A 25585-nucleotide genomic window follows, 5' to 3' on the forward strand; every position below is an offset into this window, starting at 1 on the left:
GCTATGTAAGATGACGTTGCTCAACACCAGCAGCGCCGTCAGAATTGGGAAGGACCTCTCCGAGCCGTTTGATACCAAACGGGGTTTCAGACAGGGTGACTCGCTGTCGTGTGACTTCTTTAACCTGATGTTGGAGAGCATCGTACGAGCCGCAGAACTTAATCGCTCAGGCACAACTTTTTATAAGAGCGTACAATTGCTGGCGTATGCCGATGATATTGACATCATCGGCCTTAACAACCGCGCTGTTAGTTCTGCCTTCTCCAAACTGGATAAAGAGGCAAAGCGAATGGGTTTGGTGGTGAACGAGGACAAAACGAAGTACCTCCTGTCTTCAAACAAACAGTCGGCGCACTCGCGTATCGGCACCCACGTCACTGTAGACAGTTATAATTTCGAGGTTGTAAAAGACTTCGTTTATTTAGGAACCAGCATTAACACCGATAACAATGTCAGCCTTGAAATCCAACGTAGAATCTCTCTTGCCAACAAGTGCTACTTTGGACTAAGTAGGCAATTGAGCAGTAAAGTCCTCTCTCGACGAACAAAACTAACACTCTACAAGACTCTCATCATGCCCGTCCTAACGTATGGCGCAGAAGCTTGGACGATGACAACATCCGATGAAGCGACGCTTGGAGTGTTCGAGAGAAAGATTCTGCGTAAGATTTTTGGACCTTTGCACGTTGGCAACGGCGAATATCGCAGACGATGGAACGATGAGCTGTATGAGCTCTACGACGACATAGACATAGCGCAGCGAATAAAGATCCAGCGGCTTCGTTGGCTGGGTCATGTCGTCCGAATGGATACAAACGCTCCGGCTTTGAAAGTATTCGATGCGGTACCAGCTGGTGGTAGTAGAGGAAGAGGAAGGCCTCCTCTGCGTTGGAAAGATCAGGTGGAGAAGGACTTGGCTTCACTTGGTGTGTCCAACTGGCGCCGGTTAGCACGAGATAGAAACGACTGGCGCGCCAAAATCGCGTAAGCGGTTATCGCGCCAATTAAGAAGAAGAGAATAATTTATTCATAATATTTTGCGCTTATAAAAAGAATGTATTATAAATATAGCGATAACCGACCTAAGTCCAGGTATAGAGGAGCTTATATATATGATTGCATTTTTGGCGCGTAATATACGAGGTGTGTTCAAAAAGTATAGCGAATTTTACGTTTTTTCATAAATGATTTATTCATTAATATCTATTTTGTCACCTTCAAAGTAATCCCCATGAGAAATTATGCACTTGAGCCAGCGTTTTTTCCAATCTTCGAAGCACTTAAAAAAATTATTTTTTTATCTTGTGCAGCTTCTCCTTCGATGCCGTCTTTATCTCGTGAATCGTAGCGTAGCGTCGTCCTTTCATGGGCCTCTTCAATTGCGGGAACAAGAAAAAGTCACAGGGGGCCAGATCTGGGGAATCATCATGAGTGTGTTGTTTTTGGTCGCGCATAAGAGCCAATTTTTGTTCTTTCACAAATCCGGGCGTTTCTGGCGGATTGCTTAGCGCAAATTGCGCATAACTTGCAGGTAATATTCCTTATTGACCGTTTTACCCTGTGGTTGTGATGCACAACGCCCCTACAATCGAAGAAAACGGTAAGCAAAACGTGCGGTAGCTTCCATTGAGATGATTGAGCTTTGGTTTCCACGTCATAACCATAAACTCACGATTCGTCACCAGTTATGACCCTCTGGAGCAAATTTGGGTCGTCGCGGACAGAGTCCAACATCTCATTAGCAATGTTCATGCGATGCTGTTTTTGTACGAATTTTCCGGCGACCCGTCTCATGCCAAAATCATTGAAAAAATCGAATGGCACGAGCCAATCGATATGTCTAGGTCCTCAGTAACTTCTCTAACGGTGATTCGACGATTGGGCAATACCATTTTCTTCACTTCATAAATTTTTTCGTCTGCTGTTGAAGTGCTCGGGCGTCCGTCACGCTTTTCGTCATTCACATCTTCTCGGCCTTCTGAGAACATTTTGTACTACCGATAAACGTTGCTTTGGTCCAAAGTAGCTTCTCCGTATGACACAGTGAATATTCGGAATTCATCCGCGCGCTTAATTTCGTTTTTCACACAAAATTAGATACAGATTCTTTGAGCCATCTTTTTGAAAAGGTAAAAATCGAAGACGAGCCGAAACACGTGCAAGCAAAGCAGCTGTCAACAATTAACTGAACATTCAAAATTGCCGAACTCGTCGGCTTGAGAGAGAAACATGAGTACCAACATATCGCCACAAAAAAATCGAAATTCGAATAACAAAAGCAAGTGTGTTCAAGTACGTAACCTGCGAAAATTCAAAATTCGCGATACCTTTTGAACACACTTCGTAAATAGTCTTTAAAAAGTAACGCCTACCTATTTTTCATGTAATTTTTAACATTTGTGAAGTAAGCAGATGTAAAATTTTACGCGATAGAAGAACAGTTTAATATTATTGAAACGTATCCCAAAATTTGTGGTTTTTTAATGGAAATACTCGTAATCGCCCGAATGGGTTGTCAGTTCAAAGGTTGGTGCCAAAAGTTCAAGAAACTAGTGCTGTCGGGCATAAAAAAATGACTTGAAGACCAAAAACTGGATGTTAATTTGAATTATGTTGAGATTCGTGAATTTTTGGTGTACAAAATCGTCCAAAAAGAAAAAAGACTAGCGGAGCAAAGACCACAAACTGGCCCTTCCGTTGAGAATATTGCTGCTATAGCGCAAAGTGTTTTCCTTTCAGAAGCCAATGAGTGTTCGTTTTCCATAGCAGAGACAAATAACTAACCGAAACAGGGTTACCGCTTTTGAGCTTTTCCTATGCAAAAAATATGTTTTCCCCCGCTTAGTAGGCTGGCAAGTTAGAAATAAATTTTGTAGGTTTTCTGAATATCAAGGAAGAAGTAAATAAGGAAAAATTTTTTTGGTAACCAAATTCTTTGGTCATGCATAGGGTCTTTTTTTTAGCTGCATGAGAATTATTGATATCGATAACTGTGATTTGACAGCATTATGGCAAACGATGTTGATATTTCTGCCCAGTAAAGTTTGGAATGTCATCATTTAATCGTTTAACGCCAGAAAAACGCTTCCAAATTGTGGAAATTTACTTTGCAAAAATAAAAATAAAATTTGTTTGCGAAGTTCATAGAGCCCTTATTTATTTCGAAATGTGGAAGGAGCTGCCGTTACTGTGAATCGCGACCGCTATCGAGCCATGCTGACTGACGTTTTGTTTCCAAAAATTAATCAGTTAAACATCAATGACATTTGGTTCCAACAAAACAGCGCAACTTGTCAAACAGCGCGCTTAGAAATCCATTTATTCCAATATTCAAGCCACCATTGACACCATATGGCCAGATTTATTGGAAGAAGTAGTAAAAAATTGAACTGATCGAATGGGCCATGTAATTCCTAACGGCGGCAGGCATATGTCGGGTATCGTATTCAAAAAAGAATTGCCATCAAAGCATACTAGATTAGAATAAAAAAATTCATTCCAACTATATTTCTGTTTTGTATTTTTATGTTAAGTTCTCAAGCCCCTAAAAAACACCCGATACATGCGTAGTATATAAGCAAAAAATCATGAACATGATGAACAGTAGTTGCTCCTTTTGATCTTTCATTTTAACAAAACAATTGATTGCGTACAAAAATATTTTTCAACTTCCGCCTATTTTAGCATAGTAAACGGTTTTTTTGATCGTCCGTCGCACAGTGGGGATTTTTGACAAATAGAAGTGAAACCTTCCGTAAAACAAACTGAGAGAGAATAAGATGAAAGCAGCATTAGGAGCGGGAAAGTTATAGGTTCATTATAATATTGCTATAAAGTTCATATTTTATTTTCTTCATTTTATTATATTCATCCTCAATGTTTTCAATTTCAACAAATGATACGAGTGGCTTATGATAGCTAAAATATGATACAAATGCTTTGGTTTCGATGTTGTCAACATATCTTTGAAATACCGCGTCAATGGTTGTTTTTGATCGTGTTGTCGATTCAGTGCGATTGTTACACATTTTTAAATTGAATATTGTATTGAGAACGTCAATTAAAGGAACCGCTGTGTCCAATGCAAAATTTACGTTAAAATCGCCACTTAAAATCATTGGAACTTTATTGTAATCTTTTCTAATATAAGTATCCGCGATACTTCGGGTGTATACTTTATTAAATTTTCGTGAATGAATTCCGTGATGCTATTTATTGATTTTTTTTCTGTCGATTTTCACGACACTTTTCTGCATTATTTTTCGGCATAATTGCGGTAAATATTTAAAAATGAAAATATTTACGAATATAAAAATACACACGCGGTTGCTATTATGAGCGTCCCCAGCAAAACCTGCGTGACCGAAACTCTAACACAATTACATTTTTTTGAATGTTACAAACACAATTACACATATGCACTCGTATTTGTTTGAAAATCGACTTTTTTTTTGGTTCTCCGTCACCTTTGGAAAATGTGTAAACAGTAAGCAAACTTTATTCATATATTTTTCCTCATTTTTGCATCAGTAAAATTAAACAAACGCCGTAGCCGAATGGGTTGGTGCGTGACTACTATTCAGAATTTACAGAGAGAACGTCAGTTCGAATCTAGGTGAAAACACCAAAATTAAGGAAAACTATTTTTCTAATAGCCCTCACCCCTCAGCAGGCAATGGCAAAACACCGAGTGTATTTCTACCATGAAAAAAAGCTCCTCATAAACATATCATAAAATAAAATAAAATAACTGTATAAAAAAAATTTTTTTCTTGTGATTCGAACCAAGGATTTTGGATCGGAAGCTCACATTGCTAGCCGCTCGGCTATCGCGCCATGCTGTCGGCGCTGGCTTAAAAGTTATTTAGTTCGTCGCTACGTTTATATGTAATATTCGTAGCCAAGAGTGTCGCTTTTTCGTTTCATCGAGTCTCAAATCACTCCCAACGATTCTAAAATGTTTTCACTTCAAAAATAGTTTTTAAGTTTTTAGTTAGTTGGGGGATGATTTCACTTTTCAAGGGGCGCCGGAAATTTGCGTACTTGTCGGGATGTATAATATTACCGCTGATAAGAACTACAATAAGAAATGCCAAACCGAATTTGAATACATACAATTTTTTATTTTGATTTTGTAATGTTTGTAATGTTTTTCTGATATAATAAAAAATAAAATTTAAAATTAGGGGCTAGACAATCTTTTCCAAAATTATGTACGAACATTTTAAGAAAAACATTATTGAAATCGGTCAATAAATGTTTTCTCTTGGATTTATGAACAAAATTTTTCGAAAAATATCCATTGCGCGCGCTAGCTGTACTGGTGCGTAACTACCATTCGGAATGGCATAGGTTCGAAACGCCGGACTCGAAACACCAATTGATAGAAAAAGTTATTTCTAATGTCGGTCGCTTCTAGGCAAATCTTCGAAAGTACTTCTGCCATGAAAAAGCTTCTCACAAAAACAAAAAAAAAAAAAACGATCTGCAGTTCGGTGACGGCATAAAACTGTGGGCTACTCCACTTGTGCAAGAAACGTCTTTTCTCCTTCTTCTTAATCACTTACGCGATTTTGGCCCAGTTTAACAAAGCGCGCCAGTCGTTTCTTTCTCGTGCTAACCGGCGCCAGTGAAGCCAAGTCCTTCTCCACCTGATCTTTCCTACGCAGAGGAGGCCTTTCTCTTCTTCAGAGTTTAGAAAAAAATGTTGGTACACAGTTTTATAGTCCAATAAATTTAATAAAACAGTGTGCAAGTTTTAAATCGTTCAAAAATTTCGTTGATTTCTAGCAATTTTTTTTGTGACGATGTTTCTCATCGTCTCTCTCCGTATAAAGAACGTCGAGCATTTATTGTAGGAGAAAAGGCGCAAAACCTTCAGGTACAAAAATTATCAATAATCAACGAGAACTTCGAGCGATTTCAGTTACGTATTAATTTCAGTTTATTATTTTAAAATTGAATTGGCTATAAAACTAAAATTTTTTGAAATTTTGAGAGAATTTTTTCGAATTTGTATAAATCTTGTGGCGGCCGAACCCAGAATCATTAACATCGGTTCATTTTTTACTAAGTTATGAGCATTTTAAAAAAAATTCTTATATAATTAAAAAAATCGATTTTGAGCCGAAAAACAAAATTGCCGATAAATCTTGAAAAAAAGTTTTTTCGGGCGAACAAAAAATTACGTGTCTCATTATTTTGACCAGAGAGCAACATATTTGAGTTACATCGAAATCGAAGAACATGTCCCGAATAGCCCGGTTGAATTGAAATGGAAAGCATCAGCAGAAATCATAATAATTCAAGTTTCCAACTTTCCACAAGGTTTATACAAATTCGAAAAATTTCTCTCAAAATTTCAAAATTTTTAACCAGAAAAACAAAAAGCAAAAAAAAAATTTTCTATTATTTTCTTTTATTTATTATTACGAGTATTTATTTTTATTTATTTATTTTATTTTATTTTTTTATTTACTTTGATTTTTATTTATTTCGATTTTTTATTTATTTCTATTTTTTATATTTTTGTTTGTTTATTTTTGTGCTGTATTTTTGTGCTGTATTTTTTATTTATGTATTTTTATTTTTTTTTTCTTATTTTGATTTTTATTTATTTCTATTTTTTGTTTATTACTATTTTTTATTAATTTTTTCCTTTATTTGTTTTTATTTATTTCAATTTTTATTTATTATTTATTTGCTTTTTTATTTACTTTATTTTTTATTTATTTTTATTTTTAATTTTATTTTTTCCTTTATTTTTTTTATTTTATTTTATTTTTATATTATTTATTTATTTTTTTTATTTTGTTTTATTTTTTTCTTTTTTATTTATTTTATTTTTTGTCTACTTTGATTTCTATTTATTTCTATTTTTTATTTTTTTTTATTTCTTTTTTATTTTATTTTTTTTATTTACTTTATTTTTTATATTTTTTATTTATTTTATTATTTATTTCTTTTATGTTTTATTTAATTTGGTTTTAGTTTACTTTGATTTTTATTTATTTCTATTTTGTGTTTAATTTTTTATTTACTATATTTATTTTATTTTTTATTCATTTTATTTACTTTATTTTCATTTAATTTTTATTTATATTATTTTTTATTTTATTATATGTTTACTTTGATTTTCACTTATTTCTAGTTTTTATTTATTTCTATTTTCTCCCCCTTTTTTTGTTTTTTTTTTGTTTTTTATTTATTTATAATAATGCTTTATTTATTTTATTTTTTATTAATTTTTTATTTTTATTATTTGTAGTATTCCAAAAAAAAAAATAAATAAATGCCTCTTATGACATTTCTTGAAAAAAACAGTTTCATTTTAACAAGCCTTTTGATACGTATAATAAAAATTTAACCTACATCCCACAGCTTCTCTTATCTCTATTGTTACGAGCTGTTTATTTTTTTGTTTCGTTTACAAAATTTTATCAGTGACAAATTCTAAGTCTATTGTTGCGTTGAAGGCTATGTACTTAAACGTTATTTATTATACAGCTTTAGTATTTAGTGAAAATTGTCGTAGTTCAATTGGCTAGCTTTTTAAGTATGGTATACAAGGTGACGCAGAATTAATCAGCCACTTTTGTTTTTAAATTACTTGTTTTTTTCTAAATAAAAAAAAATATAGTTTTAACCAATAGAGATTTGGACCTTAGTGCGCTCTATTACCTGTATTTTGTACCTGTCTCTGTACTGCAGCAGCCTGGTTCAGAAGTGTGAAATGTGATTGAAAATTAGAAATATTCCTATAGAGTGATTGTTTTTCCATACATACGCAAAAATAATCACTTTTAATTTAAGACAGTAAGTCTTCAATAGACGCCATTCTTAATTCATCAAACGAATGCCATCTCATAAACAAAATCCGCCAAAATTTACATCAGTACAGCTCCATAAAAGTAATGTGGGTACCTGGACATACTGGCATTAGAAGTAATGAGATTGCGAATAAAAGAGTCAAAGAAGCTGGCACCGAACCTCTTCTTCTTTTCGATTACCTCACAAATGCAGATATTCGTAAACTTTGCAAAAAACAGCAGCTCGTTAGATGGCAAACAGAATGGAGTAAATACCAGCATTTCTATAAAAACTGCAACCCCGATGATGCACGATCGACCTTTTCTGTAAACCTGCCAATCAAAAATATAAAAATTTTTGTTAGGCTAAGAATTGGGCACACGATTGCCACACATACGCATCTACTTAACGGCGATTCTGCACCACCATGTCCCTCTTGCGGCGACTGCAACCTCACAGTATCTCACCTGCTCGATGACTGCCCAGAGCAACAACACATCAGGACAGCTCTATTTACTAACACTAAACCTTCTGATCATCTTAAATTTATTAACGCCACCAATGTTAATATTCTATTGCAATTCGTATCTCTATGTAAAATAAGCATATAATCTAATATCCTCACATCAGCTATAAATATACACATTTATACATCTTTCTGTACTAAATATTATTACCTAAGTATGTTCAAATTTTTTTTTTTTTTATTTATTTATTTTTTTTCTAGCCGACAGCCCCGGCAGCCAGTGCTTTAGATTTGAGTGTAACAATTATTTATAATTGTTTCTCTTTAAATAAATAAATAAATAAAATTAAATTTCTAAAAACAAAAACCCCGAATACTAAATATTCAAATTTTTTTATGTTGTCACGTGTTATTTTCTTTTTTTTGTACAATTTTAACAATTAATTTTTTACATAATCAAATAATTTATGTACTACGTTTTTATTTATTATTTAGCTCAGATATTATTTTTGCGGTGAATCACTTAGTATCTGTGCCCGCGGTCGGCAAATTCCCTGTGACAGCGCATGCGATAAGGGGATTTATGGTTTTAAAATAACGCGCGCTCGCTGGAAGAACGTCATATCCCAGAAAAAATATGTATGTATGTATATTCTTATATAGAAAAAACCGGCTTTAAATTTTGTACTTAATTATTCAGCTCTAATTAAAAATAAAGATACTTTTGCTTCTAATGCAATTATTATTGGTAGCTACCGCATAAAAGAGCAGCTGGGTGCATACTCGAAAATATCTCACAATTTTTTTTTCTTTTGCTCGATTCTGATATGAAATATTTCCATGTATGTATGTATGTATGTATATTAGCAATGATTATAATTACATTTTTTATATTGCTTTAAAAAAGAAAAGATTGGCATATGAAAGACATCTTCCGTGGTATTTCACTTTGCGTTTGCTTTCTTTTCTTTAAAATACTGATTTGTGGAATCCTCTCAAACCGGTTAAGCACTAAACTGCTGCACTTATTGTAATATTTGTGGAGTAATACAAGGTGGCGCAAAAATCGCGCTTTTGGAAGATTTATATTTCTCACAAATGGCTTCGTAAGGCAGTCATACAGCCTTCTTTAGTCTTTAGACTTTTTTATAAGCTGACTAAATCGGAACGGCACAGAAATTATCAAAACTTGCAGAATAGATGGGCAAATACATCCCGCATTCTGCATTCTTTCCGTTGCTAGAACGAATAGAAGTACACCGAAAACATTAAAAATCCAGCTGACATCCATCATAAACCATTTGGCTTTCGAACCAACGTGAAGACTAAGAAATTTTTTTTTATTCAAATTAGCAGGAAGAACAGTAGTATTTCGGCTCGAAGAGAATACTTCTAATAGAGCTGATTCTAATTGACATCATCATTCGATAGCCTGTATAGTTGCTGCAACAAAAACCGGTTATTCCTTAATTTTAAGAAATGTTCTAAAGTCAGTTTTGCGCAACTTCGCTCTCACTTTTTGTCGATATACCATCTGGGAAACTTTATTTCATCCAGCATTGATGAAATTATGTATTTGGGCGTTGTTTTTTGATTACCGTTGTACATTCATTGGTCACTTAAACTATATTATACCTAAATCTTATTCATTTCTAGCCTTTGTTAAGCGTAATGGCAAGAAATTTGCTGACCCCTATACTGGGAAACATCTTTTTGTTACGTTTGTTCGCTCAAGACTTGAATACGACTCTTTGATTTGGGGTACTTATACCTCTCGTGTTGCGCATTTAGAACGCATTCAAAAGAAATTTGAAATAAATAAAAAAAAAAATAAAAAAATATATATAAACTTAATTTTCTGTTTATTGAACTATAAAATTCTTCCTTGATAACCGCGGCATAGAAGACGCGAAGCATGATTGTGATGTATTAGTGAGAGCCACAATCAGATAGACGCCCTTATTATTATCTTAAGTCCGATTTTAAGAAAAGTTTTCGAAAATCCATTTTTGATAAGACTTTTGTGAACTTAGGACTAAGTAGCAAAGTCTCTGTCACTCTACAAAACTAATAAAATGTTTTGAGCCCTTGAGCTGGGTCTGCCTTACCAAATATATTTTAACTGCTGCATAACTGTTTTCTTAATTTCGAGGTCATAGGCGCCCCTCTTGACCGATAATCTATTATTTTATGGAAAAAAAATTAATACCTTCACATGAAACGTGGTGCCCTTTACGAGTATATGAATAAATTTGGCCAATGCCTGTAACACCAGCGACTATATTTAGAACTGGTATTGTTCAGATTGTAATTAGCTCATGGTTGAATCCATTAGCCTGCCTTGAATACTTTTTGTGTTTACAATCATACATACATACTAGGCCGGGTCGATTTGTGGGGAGGCAAAAAAATCGACCATTGCTCTGTGAAAATCGTATTCTAGGGATCAAAATAAGAAACTTTGCTGAAGGAACCATACCTCTAAAACGAATTCTGATGTCCCCCACTTTGGGTCGAACTTTTTAGTTTCTTTTCTCATGTAAAGGCCGAAAATGGTGATATTTTGAAATGATTGTATGGGGAACCCCCCAGGGGAGTTCCAGGGGGTGTGTCACTGGCATGGGTGGATCGGCCGTCCAAAGTTAGTGGGGGTCGGTCATACATTTGGACTCGATTGGAGCACTCTAAATGGGTCAAAGTGGGATTTTTCGTTCGACCTAAATTGGGGCACATCAGAATTCGTTTTAGAGGTATGGTTCCTTCGGCAAAGTTTCTTATTTTGATCCCTAGAATACGATTTTCACAGAGCAATGAGCGATTTTTAAATCGACCCGCCCTAATACATACATACTAGTATATGTGCATTACAATAAATAAAAATTGATGGGTTAATTCTTTTTAATGCATCGTCGACAAATCTATTCAATTGAGCCGAAAATCGATAGGCACATCCTTTCAGCGCAATTTTAACGAATACTTCGCATGTCTGTGTATGTATGTGTATTAAATACATAATAATAGTAATTTTCATGCTCGTAACGTATAACTATAATAATTTACATACATTCATACACGCGTGTCAATACAAATCAGTAGTTGAATGCAAGTATGGGCATTCCCTCCCATTCTTTACTTGGGCTCATATGTATGCATGCATGTATGTATGTGTGTATGTAGTGTGCTGCTATTATTACATATTACTAAATTTCGAGAAATATTTCTGAATAGAAGGACAACGAATAACTAGTGGAGTGATTTTCATTAGGTGGCTAAAGTGCTAATGGAAACATTAAAAATAGTAATTCATTGAAATCAGCAGAATATTTTACTTATTACCAATTCTTTGTATTATTACCAATTTCCATAGCGAGCTATGTAGAAGTAGGCGCATTCGCCACTCTTTGTTATCTTCGAATAGTTCTTTGGCATTCGCTAATTTGAGAATAAGTCAATCATCTCTTGCCACTTAAATTACCAAAACTCCAGTTTGCAGATGGGCGCTGACAGTCAAATTTAAATTATCTTTACATTGCTGTGCACATTCACTCATTGTCTAGAGTTTATTTGATTCAGATTTGTTAGGAAAGTTTCAAAAAGTCCTTTTAAATAGGACTACAAAAATATTTGTCAGAAAATATCAGTAGGGGTTACCGAAGGCATAAATGCCGTCAATATGAGCGCTTACCCTGTAATTGAGAGAAATACTTGCCTATATACAAGATAGTGCAAAATTAATCACTCGGAAGATTTATAAAGTTTTCAATTGGCATGAAGGTCAAAATAAAGATTTCCTTCCCTTAAAAATTTGTCCCATTTTTTATTTAGGAAAAAAGTTATTCAGGAACAAAATTGATTGATGATAAATTTTGCGCCACTTTTCATTAGTAAGGAATTATTTGTTGAATATACTTATAATATCTGCCGGAAAAATTCAGTCAGCGTGGCTCGATAGCGACCGCGATTCACCGTAACGGCAGTGCCTTCCTCATGTCGAAAGAAATAAGAACAGATGAAGCCGCCAGAGTGTGGACCCCACCAAATAGTCAATTTAATGGATGCAATGGTGACTCGTTAACGGCTTGAGGATTGTTTTCGCTCCATATACGGTAATTTTGGTTATTGACGTAGCGATTAAACTAGACATGGCTGCATCACTAAACACAATTCTTCGGCAAAAATGCTCTTCTGTGATTAGTTTCAAATGCGCCCAATCAACAAAAAACGCGACGAAAATGATTGACATTCGGCTACAATTCTTGCACCAGCTGCTTTTTATAGGAACGTAAGCCACATAGTCGGAGGACAAAGACCAACAAGTTGACAACAAATCGAAATTTGGTCATCTTCTTCATTATTTCGCTCTACATTTCAACAATCCGGAAGTGAACAATACTGACGTTAAAAGTCACTGACTGCCCAAACCTTACGGAATAGAAATGTCAACACAGTTTTCCATTCTCAGCTGTCAAATTAGAGTTATCGAAATCAATATTTCTTATGCAGCTAAAAAAAAACATCCGATATTTTAAGATTATATTACCGCTTTGGGGACCCAAAGCTGCTGTTTCGAAAGGTTTTGTTGTTATTGCTTATTATTATATTTTGCTCATCTGAATGTCTTTAAAATTATGAAAATTATAAATATTTATTTTATAACCATCCGCTTATATGGATAAAAGTAAGAACTGAATGTTAGCCCTGGTAACCCACTTTTTGGCTTGAATACTCTGGTTTGATACCCTAAAATTCTTGAGTAATGAGTTTCGCTCGAAGATGAAATTCGTAAAGGTCATGGAAAGCCAATTGTAGGGTCAGAAATGTTGACGCTGTGTAAAAATGGTTGCATGTATGTATACGAAAAGTGCGGCAAGCTGCGGCATTAGCACCGCCCGCATACATAAAAAAATTAGTATTTGAATTGAAAAAAGTTTAAAAATATGACCATGCAGATTGAGCTAGGAAATATATTGGAATTAAGAATATCTACGTTTTGTGAATTATGAGTCTATAAATTGTATGAGTTTTTTATAATTAGCCTTCCTATCTAGAAAGCGACCCTCGTATGTGTAAGCGCATGCTGAAGTTGTACGGAAAAAAGTTAAAATAAATATTTTTTTTTTAATTTTGCATATGCGATCAGTTGGTTAGATTGTTTATCTGACAAAATGAATATTTTATTCTAGTTGAAATTGCTGCGATTTCAGAGGCTCAAAAACAAAAGCCGGTTTGAAACAGGTGGTACATTTTATTCTCAACTGTATGTAGGCACGTATGTAAATATGTTAATTAGTTATTAATTGAAAAATAAAAATTAACCAAAGATAAAATCTCCATTTGAGCACAGAGTTGCCACAATTCAAACATTTCGAATCAAAAATTAACTAAATTGTAAAGAATTAAAAATCAAGTAGCGAAAATTTAGAATTTCAAAATCTGTAAAGAAAAGTAGATACCGTGACTGGAAAATTTTGTAAATGACTCTATAATTAAGCAAATTAGGCAGATAAGGGGCGGCCTCCCTATATATAGGCTCAGAGACATTTTGTGGCATAGGCAAGGGTAACTTCTTCTCTCTTATTCAGGCAGTCGATGAAGGACAAAGAAGATCATACTGGGTAAATTTACTAGGTTTATCGTAGTGAAAATCAATGAGACGTAGTTTCAACCTAAACCGATTGTGAGGAATTAGATAAGAGTCTATTTATAATCAGCACAGGAACTCTAACGGGGCAATGTAGATTAAATCATCATCTTACTAACTCGGGTTATAATCCAATGGAGCTTGAAGGCTCTGTTCGGAGGAAGATGAAGTCAATGAGGAATTAGCAGAGGAGGGAAAAAATTCATTAAAACAGAACAACTGCTAAAATTTTATGAGGATTATGAGGAAGTTGGGCTCAGAGATACATTCTCTGAATCCATAAAGTGGGCGTAATAGATCGCTAAGGTTGCTGAGGTTAGATCAGGTTAGGTTTAGGCTATATAAACAAGTGTTTGAGGCGGAACATATCCTACACCTCGAACCATTCAAAAACGTATCCATTTTAGTTAGTTTTGTTGTAAAAACACCAATTAGTTTCGTCAATAAATTCGCATTACTTAAACCTAAGAACGGTTTTTTAGAAAAATAATAAAATGTCTTCTTTCTTTGGCATCCCAATAGCCCTTCGTAGGCCACCTAGTAAACACTTTGCGCGCAGCCCGTCTCCCAAATCATACACATTTGCTGCAAGAGAGTAAAAAAAAAACTAAAAAAAATTCATGGCGACTTCAATTAACACCAAAGTGATTCCATTTCAAGTTATCCAAGTATTTTGGATAGAGTCGTAAATTTAAATAAAATTTGGTTTATTTATAGGTTCGAGTATAATAATCAGTAAACTGAAAAATATTGAAGAAAACTTAGTAATTTTGAGATTTATTCAATGTTGAATTTTTTGGTAAAAAGTTTGATAAAAAAAAAATTTGGTGAATTTGAATAATAATTTTGTAAAGAATTTTTCTTCGGTTATTTTTAAGATTTTAAAATTATCTGGAATAAAATATAATTTAAAAAAGAGTTTTTATAATTAATAATTTTCAAAATTTTTGAGAAAATAATTGGTTTTCTTCATTTCTTCGCATTAAAATTTTTTTGCTTTAATATTTTAGAATAAAATATTCCTTTTAAAAAAATATTACTGTGTTCAAAATTTTTGAGAAAAAATTTGATTTTTTAAAAACACTCGCTTTAATTTTCTTAGCATAGAATATACATTAAAAAAAAATTTGTTTTGAAAAAATTCTATGGTGGTGTTAAAAATTTTAGAGGAAAGAAATAATTTTTTTCGATTTTTTAAAAAAGTCCGTTTAAATTTTTTTGGCATAAGTGCATATAAAATGTGCATATGAAAACAATTTGTTTGAAAGAAAATTTTTGTTCACATTTGAAAAAAAAAAATTTTAATTTTTTAGGAAAAAAATATGCATTTAAAGAACAAAAAACTCCCTTTAATTTTTTTGTTTTGCGTTCAAAATTTTTGAAAAAAAAATTAACTTCTTTCCTCTTTAAAAACACTCGCATTAAATGTTTTTAACTTCTTAGGATAAAATATACATTTACAAAATATTACTGAGTTAAAATTTTTGAGAAAAAAATTTGATTTTTTAACATATACATTTAGAAAAAAAGTTTTTTTTAGAAAAGTTCTCGTTGTTCAAAATTTTTGAGGAAATATTTGATTTGTTAAAAAATAAATTTGAGAAAATTTTTTTTTTTTAAGTTTTTATGATAAAATATTATTTAAAAAACTATTTTGTTTTGAAAAAATTCTATTGTGGTGTTAAAAATTTCAGAGAAAAGAAACAATTTTTTGTAATGTAAAAAAAACGCCCCTTTAATTTTTTAGCATCATTTAGGATAAAATGTACATATGAAAGTATTTTTTTTGGGAAAAATTATGTGTTCAAAATTTTTGTACTCAAAAGTTTTTGTATTTTGTACTCAAAATTATTTGTAATTAGCTTTTTTTCTCTTTAAAAACACTCGCCTTAAATTTTTTTAACTCCTTAGGATAAAATATACATTTAAAAAATATTACTGTGTTCATTTTTTGAAAAAAAATTTGATTTTTTAAAATATACTTTAAAAAAAAAGTTTGTTTGAAAATTTTTTGTTGTTGTTCAACATTTGTGAGAAACAATTTGATTTTTTAAAAAACAAATTTGAAAAAAGAGTATTTTTAATTAATTCGGAAAAAATATACATTTTTATCATTTTTGAAAAACACTCCCCTTAAACGTTTTTTGTTTTCGGATAAAATATAAATACACAAGTAAAATTTTTTTTTGGAAACGTTTTTATTGTGCTGTTCAAAATTTTTGTGAAAAAATGTGCTTTTTATCATTTTTGAAAAACACTCCCTTCAAATGTTTTTTTTTGGTTTTTTAATATAAAATATCAATTTAAAAAAATGTGACTATTATTCAAAATCTTTGAGAAAAAAGTTTTTTTGGTTTGTTTTTTGAAAAACACTCCCCTTTTAATCTTTTTTTATTATTTTAGGGTGTTTTGCTTAAAATTTTTAAGAAAAAACTTAGATTTTCTCAATTCCTTTTTTCAGTTGGGTACAATTTTTTTTGATAATTTTTAGGATAAAATACATAAAAAAAACTTATTTGGAAAACATTTTATTGTGCTGTTCAAAATTTGTCAGAAAACAATTTGTTTTTTCTAATATTGTAGAAAAGTCCCAATAATTTTTTTTAAATTCTTTAGTATAAAATATGCATTAAGAAAAATTGTTTTTTGGGAAACATTTTATTGTGTTGATACAAAATTTTTTGGAACAAATTTGCTTTTTTCAGTTTTGAAAAACACTCAAAAAATTTTTTTTGTAGGAAAAATTTATTGATTTGTATAAAAATTTATTAAGTTGTTAACAATTTTTAAGAAAAATATTTACTCTATCTCATTATTGAAAAACACTCCCCTAAAATTTTTCAGTTTTATTTTTTTATTTATTTATTTGTAAAAAATTTTTAGTAACTTGTTAAAAATTTTTGAGAAAAAATTTGCTTTTACTCATTTTCTGAAAAGCACTCCGGTAAAATTTTTTAGTTAAATTTTTTTTATTTCTTTGTAAAAAAATTTTGTTGAGTTGTTAAAAATTTTTGAGAAAAAAATTTGTTGTTCCTCATTTTTGAAAAACACTGTCCTAAAATTTTTTATTTTTATTTTTTCTATTAATAGCGGTTGCTATGCGTCTCGCCCGATTTGCAAATAGACATAATATACAACTACCTATGCTAGCCCTTCGCTAAAGCGGTATTTCGCTCATTATCTCATTAGATTAAAAAGTGTGCATAGAAAATTTAAAATTTTGAACTTTGAAGTTGAACTTGAGCAGACGCTTCCGAGCAGGTATCGTCAAACCTACGACCTACACTTGACAGTTCTCCTTAACCGGCACCCGATATTAACTTCCAGATCCAGATACGTTCATGGAAAATATATATTTTTTTTTTAACACAAAGCTTCACGTACGAACATTTGAGCGCACCTGTAATTAGCTTCAGATTATCAGCTCAACAAAAATTGTCTTTTGGCTGACTGATAAGAAGATAGCCTAATTTGCGTTTGCCTTGAAAATAAGCAGTTGATTACACGAGTATTTGAAGAAACATTTACTTCTGGCTTCTTCAAGCAACGGCGGCACTATCTACGACAAACATAGGGCACAGCCCCACCAAGGTGCGGAGCTCAACCATAAAATTTTACGTTGCTCTAATTTGTTAGGAAGTTTTTGATAAGCTCCTTTAACTCTTAAATTTTGTATGTACTCACTTCAATTCGTGGGAATTGTTTTTTATATTAAATATTTTTTGCTTTATCCATCAAATGCACAGCTTCAACACACTTAAGTACCTTTTTTCAATTGTATTCCACTGCAGCTGCTCGGTAGCAAACACTTTAAAGCATTTTCGCGCCACAAAACAAGGAGATGACAGAACACAATAAGGAGGCTGCTTCTTAAATTCGACTGTACCAAAATAAATCACTTAAATCACTGCCGAAAATCCTGTTGCACAGAATATTTAATACGCGCAACTGTTTTTTTTTTCTTTTCTTTTTATTCGAAACGTTAATGGCGCGAAGGGTTTAAAAAGTTCATTTGCCCATTTGCCGCGTGAACATCTACGTACGTCAATCCGGCGAATATCAACCGACCGTTCAACAACCAAACGTGTTCAATGAGTGAGTGCGACTGTTGTTGCGATGAGCTGTTGCTGCTGCTCAAGCCGAACGAGAATTCACAGTACGAAACGGCGGCATCATTAAGAAGCTATTAAGCTAACAACTAAGCTAACAACAACACATGCGACGATGGTGGTTAGGCCAACATTCGTAGTTCATGCGAAAGCCAATGCTGTTCGCCTCTATGCATGTGTGTGTGTGTACGTACTTGCGCTTTTAGTACAAGCAAATCCCCCAAAAACCAAGAAGTATACGCAAAAGCACACCGGTGAGTTGTGAGTGAGTGGTGGTAGTAGTGAGACGAGAGCGTCGCTGTCGAAGCCAGCAGCAGCAATGTCAGCGCCAGCAGCGCTCTCATTTGGTCGTTTATTTGGCGTTAGATGTGCTTGTATGTATGGATGTACGTGAGTTCAGTTGCGGTGTTCGTGACCATATAGAATTCACACTGCCGGTGTTGGTGGAGCTTTAACCTACTGTGTGCGATCGTGACTCTCGGGCTGGCATTTTTGTTGATGTTTTCGTTTGAATTATTAATTTAATTAAAAGTTTAAAAATTACAAGCTCAAAACGTCGCTGTGGCTTTTTTGTTAAGTGTTTTTATCTTGCCCCCTTATTGGGGCCTTTCATTTTCTATCACATACCTACTATGCCCCCGTAGCGGGGCCTTCGAATTTCTTAATTAAATAAGAAATAAATAATTGGCGCGCACACTTCTGTTAGGAGTTTGGCCGAACTCTTCATCCTATTTGTGGTGTGCGTCTTGATGTTGTTCCACAATACAATCCGAGGCATTGTTTTTGAAAATTTGAAGAAATCCGAAAATAGGACCCATAGATTTGAGAAGGCTGGAGAGTATACATGGATGCCACCTATGGAATCGAATATCCGATAAATGACTTCCTCGTCGCGTTACTTCCCTCAATTGGCAAAGTGCTGTCTTAATTTTATAAAATCTCTTTTTTCAGTTTCACTATCTCCTAAAAAGGTTAAGGAAAGAAATGCAATGAAAAGGCAGGAAAACGCAATTTTTGAAACGTTTTAGCAAAACTTTCACCATTTCAGCAGCTGGTTGTAAAGGGTTGGGCGCCGCCGAATTTAGTACAAGTCGAAGCATTTTTTTAAGAAATATTTCCTTCTTAAAATACCAAAGAACGCTGGCGTTTATAATTTTTAATTTATTTTTCATTTTGTTTTTGTTCAAATAGATTTGGGATTTTTTATTTATTTTATTTATTTTTGAATAAATTTTCAATTAATTGATTTATTCTTAATAAAAAAAAAAAAAACAAAATAAAATTAAAGATTAAAAATTAAATAAAGATTAATTTATTTGTTCAGATATGAAATTCCGGAGAATCCGTAATTTGTACTGCAAGGGAGTTTAAAAAAACTGTAAACTCGTGATTTATAGTAATTGTGATTTATAGTAAAAACTGTGAATCTGGCAAGACTGCTGTATACACGAATGCCTACAGTTATCGTTAAGGTTTAACAACCAAAAAAAAACAAGAAAAAAAAACAGAAAGCAAGCTGGCTGTAGGTATCGCCATGCGAATTTGCTTTGAGGTAACTTTGGGGTTAAATAGATTTAAAATTATTAAATTTCAAATATTTTTATATTAACATTTTTTTCTTAAAATATATGTGTATGTACGTATTACAATTATTATTATTATTAGAAGGCATTATGCACTGCGAGAGCTGATCTATTGTGAAAGGCCTATTTTTGTAACCCTAGAGTTTTAGGCTTTTTAAAAATTTTAGCACAGTTTTAGGTTTGTTGTTTCAAAGATTACATGGAGATGCTACGATACCACCAAGGTGGTGAAGTCTCTGTCTACCCAACGCAGGACATTCACAAAGCACATGTTCTGAGCTTTCTATGTCCATTTGGCAAAAGCGGCAGAATTGACCAATATTATTTAGATGATACCTCAGGCTGCAGTGACCTGTAAGATATCCTATTAAAAGACTAGATCTGAGTCTCTCTCTGCTTAGTGAGAGAAGCTTGTCAGATATTCCTTTGTTGGGATTTAGGAATAGTTTGGCTTGACGCTGACCGGCACAGTTTAACCAGTGTGCAGCAAATTTCTTTTCTTCCAATTTCCTAAGGAATTCATTAATGTGGCTTTTTGTGAGTCCACAGAAAGGCTCAGGACCAGTAAGTTGCATATTTGCTCCTTGTTTTGCAAGGTCATCAGCCATTTCATTTCCCTCATGTCCTTCATGTCCCGGAATCCAGACTAGAGTTACTGTGTTGAGGTTTCCTAACATGTTGAGAAGGTTTAGGCAATCATTTACCAATTCAGAGGTGATAGTTGTTGATAGAAGGGCTTTTAGAGCCGCTTGGCTATCTGAAAGTATGTAGATGTGAGTACCTCTCATTTTCCTGCTAAGGCATTCTCTCATACATATTTCAAGGCATGTATTTCTACCTGGAATATTGGAAATACGTATTACAATAAAAAGCTCAAACTAGTTTCAGCCAGTAATTTACACATTGACTCAGATTTTCAGTTTATTTTGTATGTTCAAATGCAAAAATACATGTATGCGCAAAATTAATCACCCTATCGTATTGTAATTTTTGCAAATGGCGTCGTACGTCAATCGTATTTGACACTCGTGAAGAAGACAGCTGCAGTACACAAATAGACACACAATCGAGCGCGCAAAGGTCAAAACAAAAACTTCTATCGCTCAAAATAACTTTTTTATTTAGTAGCAAAAATTACAAAAAAAGGGTGATTAATTTTGCGCCACCTTTATAATCATGCAACATGAACGTTGCCCACAATGGGTTAATATATGACTATCGTCAATAAAATAGTGATAGAAGCCAGCAGTGTAGGTAGGCTTTACCGTTTGTTATTGGTAGTACAAAATGTTCGTTGGAAAAAGTTTTGCAACCGGTCGTCGAACATGTTCGACGCGTAAGGTTGCAAGAGGCTCGTGCGCTGCCAGCGTGCAGCGACATCCAAGTGAGTTTTAAGGTTTTTCGTCAAACACTGTTGCGTGTGTACTCCGTCGTATGTACAAATGTTCACACACAAGCGCACATATACGTGCGTAGATACATTTTGTGCCATGCCGGCGGCAGCAATCAGCTTTCAAGTTGAAGAACAAGCTTTGGCAGTCACTCATTCGGCAGTTGCGCTAAAGTACTGAGATCTCATATGTTTGTATGTATGTATGTATCTCATTTGCGCATGCATGAATGTATGTATCTCACATATGTGTGTATGAATACGCCTCTACACGTGCACACGCCTGTGTTTGGATGTATGTAACTTTGCGTGAATGCGATTACTTGCCAGGTAAACTTAAATATTGCCGCTCTAGCCGCGTTACAGGCAGAGTGGATTGAAGAAATTAGAAATTAGAAAACATGCAAACATTAAGTTTTTAATTTGCTTGCTTAATAAAAATAAAAACAAAATGCGGAGGCTGCGCAGCATTCAAGTATCATATTATATTTACGGCGTCGTGTGGCTGTGTGTTTTACTCGAAGTTTATAGAAAATTAATAGTAAGTTCAGCATTGAGTTGGCAAGCACGTGGAATTACCGCACATCATGTGTAGGCCGATATATGGTTTGCTTTTGGTTAGGTATGTTAATTAGGGCGGGTCAGTTTGTTTCTAAAAAAAGATATGATTGACTTTGGTTCGGTGACTGAAGTATTCTACTGGCAATTCTGACGAAAATTCGGCAGTAGAATACTTCAGTTGTCCAAACAAAGCAGATAAGAGATATAACTCGCCCTAATGTACATACATAAATGTATGTACAGCGCACGCTCAATAACGTGAACGCTCTAAAGCATGAACACCCCAAAACGTGCATTGACTACTCTAGAACGTGAACAAACCCAAAAAGCTTTATAACATGAACAATAAACGTTACAATTATTTGAATGTAGTTTGCATTGATCTCAAGTAATTCTGAAATGGGGGGATCCCCTAATTATAAAATTGGCATTTTATTTGTAATTGCATGTAAGGAGTAAACTATTGCAGTCGCGGTTTTGGTTTTGCAAAGAGTGTTTCGTCTTATGTTTTCTCGAGAAAATGAGTTCTAAAAACTGGCGAGTAAGTGCTCTAATGTTGAAAGAAAAGGCAAAAACACTGTATGCAAAATTTAAAGGAAATGAAACAAACTTCTTCGCTAGTGATGGACGGCTCCAAGGATTCAAGAAGAGGTACGGTATTCGTCTTCTTAAAAATATCAGGCGAAAAACTGTCTTCGCAACCTCAGCTAGTGGATCCGTTTAAATGAAAACTTAAAGCTAAAATGGCCGAATTGGAGTTGTGCAACGATCAGTTATATAATGCTGATGAGTCGTGGTTATTCTGGAGACTTTTGGCAGATAAAACGTACGCGTCATGTTTGGAGAAGAGAACCCCAGGGGTAAAGTCCGAGAAGCAGCGAATCCCGCTTCTATGTTGTTCAAACGTCACTGGATGCCACAAGTTTGAGCTTTTGGTAATTGAAAAGGCGAAGAATCCACGCTGCTTTAAAAACTTTCAGTATCCCACCGACTATAAGAGCTCGAAATCCGCCTGAATGACGTCGGCTGTTTTCAAACAATGGTTTCATGAGTCATTTGTTCCACAGGTGAATATTTTTTTTAAGTTTTGTTCGATTCTTAAGGTTAACTGGTTGTTTTTTAAGGTTACATCGTTAAATGAGAAAGCCTTATCCATTAAAGCTCTCCGCCTAATCGACAACGCTCCTTCTCACCCAATTGAAGCTGAACTGACAACGCAGAATGGGCAAATTTCGACAATGTTTATGCCACCAAACGTTACTCCCCTCATTCAACCGATGGATCCGAATGCAATAAAAATCACTAAGTTGCATTACAGAAACAGCCTTCTAGCTTCAATAGCAGCGAGAAAGTCTGATTTGCCCGAGTCGTTAAAAAAAATTAACTTAAAAACAGCTATAAATCCTTTGGATGCGGCTTGGTTTCGTGTTTCTGAAGCAACAATAGTTAAGTGCTGGAAAAGTATTTTAAATTTTGCGGTAAACAATGATGATCCCGAAGATTATGTTCCGTTGGCGGTTTTAAAACGAAAATGGGAAGCTGAACTTCGCACCTTGATGAGCAACACCGTCGATCTCCTTAGTAGTTTAAATCCTGAGGTTCGTTCGTGTTCGCAGATATGCTCAAAGATATGTATGTGGGTTATTGAAAAAACTTTTTTTTATTAAAAATTTCAGATTGAATTCACGTTACCAGCCATTCATGAATGGAACGAAGATATCGAGGAGGGCAATTCAGATGACGATCATTAGCAAGAGAACGAATTCGATGATGACAGCGTATCAGAGCAACTGGAGAAAATTAAGCCGACTGAGGCAGTTGAAATTTTCAACAAGGCGTTAATATGGGCTAGTCATGAAGACGTCGATCAAAATGATATGAGTGTGCTTAGACGGTTAAGGGAGAAAGCTGTGCTTCAAGTTTTAGAAAAACAGAAGATACAAAAAAGATGACTGATTTTTTTTTTGAATAAAACCATCGTATGACTTAATTTTCAATTAATATGTAACGAAAACAAGAATAAAATGTAAGCTTAAATGTGAAAAAATATATTTACTTAATCTTTTTGGGCATTCCAAAACTCAAGCACTTTTGTTAACGTGAACTGCCTTGGTATGAATTAGTTCACGTTATCGAGCGTGCGCTGTATGTACAAATGAACATGAATACCTACATAAACCTAATTATCTTTTTACACGATAGATACATTCCCAAAAAACTCGTGTAAACAAAATTCGTGTAAAAAGAGAATTAAGTGAAATCAACTTTAAAAAATTCTTTTTGGAGTTCACTTAAGAATTTATTTCGTGCTTACACATTTTAATTCATTAAATATATTATAAGAAATACATTATGAAACAGCGAAAGCAAAATCTAAAAAAATCTAATTTAAACGCTTCGTACATGCGTCGAAGAATCTCACTCTATTTGCTCTATTAGATTCAAGAAAAATTCATAAAATATTGAAAATCGTGTTAAAACAAAACAATTCGTTTAAAGAGAGAGAATTTGGTGTATATATACATACATACGTAAATACGAGGCGTGTTCAAAAAGTATCGCGAATTTTGAGTTTTCGCAGGTTACGTATATTAGAATTTCAATGATGGATCAAAGAACCTGTTTCTAATTTTGTGTGAAAAACGAAATTAAGTACGCGGATGCATTCGAATGTTGACTGTGTCATACGGAGAAGCTACTTTGGACCAAAGTAACGTTTATCGGTAGTACAAAATGTTCTCAGAAGGCCGAGAAGATGTGAATGACGAAAAGCGTGCCGGCGTGCCAGACGCCCGAGCACTTCAACAACAGACGCAAAACTTAATGAAGTGAAGAAAATATTATTGGCCAATCATTGAATCACCGTTAGAGAAGTTGATGAGGACCTAGACATATCGATTGGCTCGTGCCATTCGATTTTTTCTATGATTTGGGCATGAGACGGGTCGTCGTAAAACTCGTACCTAAACTGCTTAATTTCTACCAAAAGCAGCATCGCATGAATATTGCTACGATGTTGGGCCAAATTTGCTCCAGAGGGTCTTAACTGGTGACGAATCGTGGGTTTATGGTCATGGCTCAATCATCTCAATGGAAGCCGCCGCTCGAACCAAGACCGAAAAAAGCGCGACAAGTTCGGTCGAATGTAAAAGTTTTGCTTACCGTTTTCTTCGATTGCAGGGGCGTTGTGCATCATGAGTTCTTGCCACAGGCTAAACCGGTCAATAAGGAATATTACCTGCAAGTTATGCGCAATTTGCGCGAAGTAATCCGCCAGAAACGCCCGGATTTGTGGAATAACGAAAATTGGCTCTTGCATCATGATAACGCCCCTGCTCACACATCGTTGCTTGTGTCCGACTTTTTGGCCAAAAACAACACATTAATGATGCCACAGTCACCGTATTCTCCAGATCAGGGCCCCTGTGACTTTTTCTTGTTCCCGCAGCACGAGATAAAGACGACATCGAAGGAGGAGCTGAACAAGATAAAAAAAAAATGATTTTTTGCAGTGCTTCGAAGATTGGAAAAAACGTTGGCACAAGTGCATAAAATCTCATGGGAATTACTTTGAAGGGGACAAAATAGATATTAATGAATAAATAAATAATTTTTGAAAAAAAACACAAAATTCGCGATACTTTTTAAGCACACCTCGTATATGTATATGCATTCACACACACGCATACGAAATTTTGAAATAGATTAGCATCCCTAGTTACATCAAATTGTTGTTGCATTGTTTCTAATTCATTTTCCTGCGGTTAGTTGATTGGGGTTTTTTTCTTTTATTGCTTATCAACTTATAATTCGTGCGCAATTTATTTACTTTTATCAAACGCCACCGCTTGAATATTGTTTGTTGAGGTATCGCTCATACAGGGTGGTCCATATAATTTTTTGTTTTGATTCAAATGTTATTTTCACAGTGACAATTCTTTTCCGCTGGATATCTTGAAAGAAAGTCAGTATCATATCTCTGAGGAACGAAATTAATCGCTCTACGAATCGCAATAAAGATGGGAA

At 34.0% G+C, this 25585-nt stretch overlaps 1 protein-coding gene across 3 annotated transcripts in view; it reads right to left on the bottom strand.

Moving 5' to 3' along the window:
* The window catches only part of LOC129239246 (Y+L amino acid transporter 2), a 118329-nt gene that overhangs the window by 65261 nt on the left and 27483 nt on the right, over positions 1-25585 (bottom strand). Inside the window, exon 1 of one of the 3 annotated variants that reach the window (XM_054874611.1) lies at positions 17682-18031. The exons of 1 other annotated variant lie outside the window; for it this stretch is intronic. The gene's annotated coding sequence lies outside the window, so the exon portion shown is untranslated. Of the gene's footprint in view, positions 1-17600; positions 18032-25585 lie in introns of those variants that run through there. One more of the 3 variants, XM_054874619.1, reaches the window with a different exon arrangement.

This window comes from Anastrepha obliqua, chromosome 1, assembly GCF_027943255.1.
Source record: "Anastrepha obliqua isolate idAnaObli1 chromosome 1, idAnaObli1_1.0, whole genome shotgun sequence".
Taxonomy (NCBI): Eukaryota; Metazoa; Arthropoda; class Insecta; order Diptera; family Tephritidae; genus Anastrepha; species Anastrepha obliqua.